Genomic DNA, 6,126 nt, shown 5'->3' with positions numbered 1-6,126 from the left:
GTATGGGGGTGCATAATAAACATATTAAACTAACTAACTGGGTCACAGTGGAATGTATCCTTGTGAACACAACCTTCCTATACATATTATGTACAAAGACAAGTAATGCGGAGCAAACTTCAGTAAGTATAGAGATCCAGTCCTTGTATCAGTGACCATAATTTATTCTTTAATAATAATAATAATAATAATAATAATAATAATAATAATAATAATAATAATAATAATAATAATAATAATAATAATCTAAGGATGCTACCAACTAGGCTAATATTAGGTCGGTTTTTATCTTTAAACATTATATAAAAGGAACATTGGAGCAGGTTTACTGCCCCATACTACCTAGAGTATACCTGGAGGGGGTTTCGGGGGTCAATGCCCCCGAGGCCCGGTCCATGACCAGGCCTCCGGGTGGATCAGGGCCTAATCAACCAAGCTGTAACTATTGGCCACACGTAAACCGATGTATGAGCCACAGCCTGGCCGGTCAGAAACTGACTTCAAGTGCCTGTTTAGCGCCTTCTTGAAGACAGCCAAGGGGTTTAATTGTAATTCTCCTTATGTATGCTGGGAGGCAGTTGAAGTCTTTTCTTTTCGTAGGGAGTGATTTTCGTGTGCAGATCTGGGACTGGTCTCTCTAGGATTTTCCATGTGTATATTATCACGTATCTTTCTCGCCTGCATTCCAGGGAGTGCAAATCAACTGACTTCAACCATTCCCAGTAATTTAGGTGCTGTACTGTACTTATACATGCCATGAAGATTCTCTATATATAGTCTCCAGGTCTGCAATTTCGTCTGCCTTAAAGGGGGCCATTAATGTGCAGCAATATTCCAGCCTAGATAGAACAAACGATTTGAAGAGAATCATCATGGGCTTGGCATCCCTAGTTTTGAAGGTTCTCATTATCCATCCTATCATTTTCGTAGATGTGGTAGATACATTGTTGTGGTCTTTGAAAGTTAGATCCTTTGATTTTATCACTACCCAGTCCTTCACATTAGTTTTTCTCTCTATTGTGTAGTTGGAATTTGTTTTAAACTCTGATAGTTTTAATTTCTTCGAGTTTTTCATAGCGAAGTAATTGAAATTTGTCTACAGTGAACTTCATGCTATTTTCTGCGGCCCATTGTGGGATGGATGTGAGGGACCTGCCTAGTATGGGCCAACATGCCTGCTGTAGTGTTCCTCCTTTTTTATGTTCTTTTTTTTTTTTTATTATCACACTGGCCGATTCCCACCAAGGCAGGGTGGCCCGAAAAAGAAAAACTTTCACCATCATTCACTCCATCACTGTCTTGCCAGAAGGGTGCTTTACACTACAGTTTTTAAACTGCAACATTAACACCCCTCCTTCAAAGTGCAGGCACTGTACTTCCCATCTCCAGGACTCAAGTCCGGCCTGCCGGTTTCCCTGAACCCCTTCATAAATGTTACTTTGCTCACACTCAAACAGCACGTCAAGTATTAAAAACCATTTGTCTCCATTCACTCCTATCAAACACGCTCACGCATGCCTGCTGGAAGTCCAAGCCCCTCGCACACAAAACCTCCTTTACCCCCTCCCTCCAACCCTTCCTAGGCCGACCCCTACCCCGCCTTCCTTCCACTACAGACTGATACACTCTTGAAGTCATTCTGTTTCGCTCCATTCTCTCTACATGTCCGAACCACCTCAACAACCCTTCCTCAGCCCTCTGGACAACAGTTTTGGTAATCCCGCACCTCCTCCTAACTTCCAAACTACGAATTCTCTGCATTATATTCACACCACACATTGCCCTCAGACATGACATCTCCACTGCCTCCAGCCTTCTCCTCGCTGCAACATTCATCACCCACGCTTCACACCCATATAAGAGCGTTGGTAAAACTATACTCTCATACATTCCCCTCTTTGCCTCCAAGGACAAAGTTCTTTGTCTCCACAGACTCCTAAGTGCACCACTCACTCTTTTTCCCTCATCAATTCTATGATTCACCTCATCTTTCATAGACCCATCCGCTGACACGTCCACTCCCAAATATCTGAATACGTTCACCTCATCCATACTCTCTCCCTTAGTTTAAGTTAGTTTAATATGTTTATTATGCACTCCATACCCATCCTGTGGGCGGTAGTCAAAAGATTACAGAGGTACATAATTGGTCCAGGGACTGGACTCCAAAGTTTTGATAGCTGAGCAAGTTACAATGGTAATGAACTAGATCTGGTCATAATCATGACCAAGTTACAAAGGTAATGAGCTCCAGGTAGAGCTGGTCACACTCATGAATAATTGCAAAGGTAATGAATCATAAACACATTAATCATGAGAATTTACAAAGGTAATGAGCTCCAGGTAGAGCTGGTCAAAATCATGACAAGTTTCAAAGGTAATGAATGATAAACACGTTATCACATGATTACAATCATAGACAAATTACAGAGTAATGAGCAGTTAACAAACATAGCAGGGAATTCATCCATTGCCCCAACAACAGATGTTGCTAGGTGCCTGTCTTTCCTCGGTAGACAGCCATTGCAAACAGCAGCAAGTTGCCCCGGGATCTGCTGCTTGCACGAACACCATCGACCCTCCCCAAGAGGTCCAAGAAGCCAGTGACTCCGTTAGCAGCCCGATGGAGAGCTGTCCTAGGGACATGTCAGCGTCCTGGTGGACGCCAAGTTGACTGAAGATCCCAGGCCCTCGTGTGCACGGATGTTGAAGCTTGAGGAACTGAGTACACACTGCCTGTGGCACACCTGACAGCTGCCTCGCGGTCGAACTCCACGATGCTGTCCCTGTAGTGGAAGTTCCTGTGAGCCCGGCACTCCCTGCAGTGCCATCGCTGACATCGTGGGTTAGGGGAGAAGTACACCTAATCTTTTTGTTATCCTCATAACCTTACTCTTTCCTGTATTCACCTTTAATTTTCTTCTTTTGCACACCCTACCAAATTCATCCACCAATCTCTGCAACTTCTCTTCAGAATCTCCCAAGAGCACAGTGTCATCAGCAAAGAGCAGCTGTGACAACTCCCACTTTGTGTGTGATTCTTTATCTTTTAACTCCACGCCTCTTGCCAAGACCCTCGCATTTACTTCTCTTACAACCCCATCTATAAATATATTAAACAACCACGGTGACATCACACATCCTTGTCTAAGGCCTACTTTTACTGGGAAAAAATTTCCCTCTTTCCTACATACTCTAACTTGAGCCTCACTATCCTCGTAAAAACTCTTCACTGCTTTCAGTAACCTACCTCCTACACCATACACTTGCAACATCTGCCACATTGCCCCCCTATCCACCCTGTCATACGCCTTTTCCAAATCCATAAATGCCACAAAGACCTCTTTAGCCTTATCTAAATACTGTTCACTTATATGTTTCACTGTAAACACCTGGTCCACACACCCCCTACCTTTCCTAAAGCCTCTTTGTTCATCTGCTATCCTATTCTCCGTCTTACTCTTAATTCTTTCAATTATAACTCTACCATACACTTTACCAGGTACACTCAACAGACTTATCCCCCTATAATTTTTGCACTCTCTTTTATCCCCTTTGCCTTTATACAAAGGAACTATGCATGCTCTCTGCCAATCCCTAGGTACCTTACCCTCTTCCATACATTTATTAAATAATTGCACCAACCACTCCAAAACTATATCCCCACCTGCTTTTAACATTTCTATCTTTATCCCATCAATCCCGGCTGCCTTACCCCCTTTCATTTTACCTACTGCCTCACGAACTTCCCCCACACTCACAACTGGCTCTTCCTCACTCCTACAAGATGTTATTCCTCCTTGCCCTATACACGAAATCACAGCTTCCCTATCTTCATCAACATTTAACAATTCCTCAAAATATTCCCTCCATCTTCCCAATACCTCTAACTCTCCATTTAATAACTCTCCTCTCCTATTTTCAACTGACAAATCCATTTGTTCTCTAGGCTTTCTTAACTTGTTAATCTCACTCCAAAACTTTTTCTTATTTTCAACAAAATTTGTTGATAACATCTCACCCACTCTCTCATTTGCTCTCTTTTTACATTGCTTCACCACTCTCTTAACCTCTCTCTTTTTCTCCATATACTCTTCCCTCCTTGCATCACTTCTACTTTGTAAAAACTTCTCATATGCTAACTTTTTCTCCCTTACTACTCTCTTTACATCATCATTCCACCAATCGCTCCTCTTCCCTCCTGCACCCACTTTCCTGTAACCACAAACTTCTGCTGAACACTCTAACACTACATTTTTAAACCTACCCCATACCTCTTCGACCCCATTGCCTATGCTCTCATTAGCCCATCTATCCTCCAATAGCTGTTTATATCTTACCCTAACTGCCTCCTCTTTTAGTTTATAAACCTTCACCTCTCTCTTCCCTGATGCTTCTATTCTCCTTGTATCCCATCTACCTTTTACTCTCAGTGTAGCTACAACTAGAAAGTGATCTGATATATCTGTGGCCCCTCTATAAACATGTACATCCTGAAGTCTACTCAACAGTCTTTTATCTACCAATACATAATCCAACAAACTACTGTCATTTCGCCCTACATCATATCGTGTATACTTATTTATCCTCTTTTTCTTAAAATATGTATTACCTATAACTAAACCCCTTTCTATACAAAGTTCAATCAAAGGGCTCCCATTATCATTTACACCTGGCACCCCAAACTTACCTACCACACCCTCTCTAAAAGTTTCTCCTACTTTAGCGTTCAGGTCCCCTACCACAATTACTCTCTCACTTGGTTCAAAGGCTCCTATACATTCACTTAACATCTCCCAAAATCTCTCTCTCTCTCCTCTGCATTCCTCTCTTCTCCAGGTGCATACACGCTTATTATGACCCACTTCTCGCATCCAGCCTTTACTTTAATCCACATAATTCTTGAATTTACACATTCATATTCTCTTTTCTCCTTCCATAACTGATCATTTATTTTTATTTATTTATTTATTTATTTCCAATTTGAGCACACATACAGAGGTACAAAAAAATACAGATAAGAGCAGCATGCCAAAGCCACTTATACTATGCATAGCATTACGGGCTGGCTTAAAATTAACTTAAGATTAACTAAGCAATGATGAAATCAGTGATAAAACATTAATGTAAACAGATTAATATAAGGCACAAGTGAGTATTACAAAGACAGGTCATATGGTTGCATGCATTGTTGTACATTCAGTCATATGAAGAATTCTGTTAGGTAGTGTATTTAAAAAATAATAAAGTTAGATTCGGTTTTAGGTTTAACATTTATGTGATACTCCAGATACTCCAGATTTAATCCCATTTATTTCCCCCCACTGAAACTCTCCTACCCCCTTCAGCTTTGTTTCGCTTAGAGCCAGGACATCCAACTTCTTTTCATTCATAACATCAGCAATCATCTGTTTCTTGTCATCCGCACTACATCCACGCACATTTAAGCATCCCAGTTTTATAAAGTTTTTCTTCTTCTCTTTTTTAGTAAATGTATACAGGAGAAGGGGTTACTAGCCCATTGCTCCTGGCATTTTAGTCGCCTCATACGACGCGCATGGCTTACGGAGGAAAGATTCTTTTCCACTTCCCCATGGACAATAGAAGAAATAAAAAAGAACAAGAGCTATTTAGAAAAAGGAGAAAAACCTAGATGTATGTATATATATATATGCATGTGCGTGTCTGTGAAGTGTGACCAAAGTGTAAGTAGGAGAAGCAAGATATCCCTGTTATCTAGCGTGTTTATGTTCTTATGTGGAGGATATCCGCCTGGAGTCTTGTAGTGTCGTCGACGGAGGACAGTCATGCAAATTCAGGTGTCATCCGCAAAGGAAGTGACGGTGCTGTGGCTGACATCTCTGTTGAAAATGGTATAAAATACCGACAGGTTAAAGATATATGCAACAGTTGGACATATTTACTGATAAAACGTTTCGCCTACACAGTAGCCTTCTTCAGTCAAATACAAAGGAAGCAATAGTAATGAAATAAAGATGATGTAATCAGAGAAGCAGAATATCATCATTTTTTCTACACTAACCAATAATAATAACAACACCACCAATAACAATAATAATTATATGGCATAGTATATAGAGTTGTGCGCCAAGACAAGTGTTCGCT

This window comes from Cherax quadricarinatus, unplaced genomic scaffold, assembly GCF_038502225.1.
Source record: "Cherax quadricarinatus isolate ZL_2023a unplaced genomic scaffold, ASM3850222v1 Contig2833, whole genome shotgun sequence".
Taxonomy (NCBI): domain Eukaryota; kingdom Metazoa; phylum Arthropoda; class Malacostraca; order Decapoda; family Parastacidae; genus Cherax; species Cherax quadricarinatus.
The sequence above is the reverse complement of the archived record's forward strand: the minus strand, read 5'-3'. Positions refer to the sequence as shown.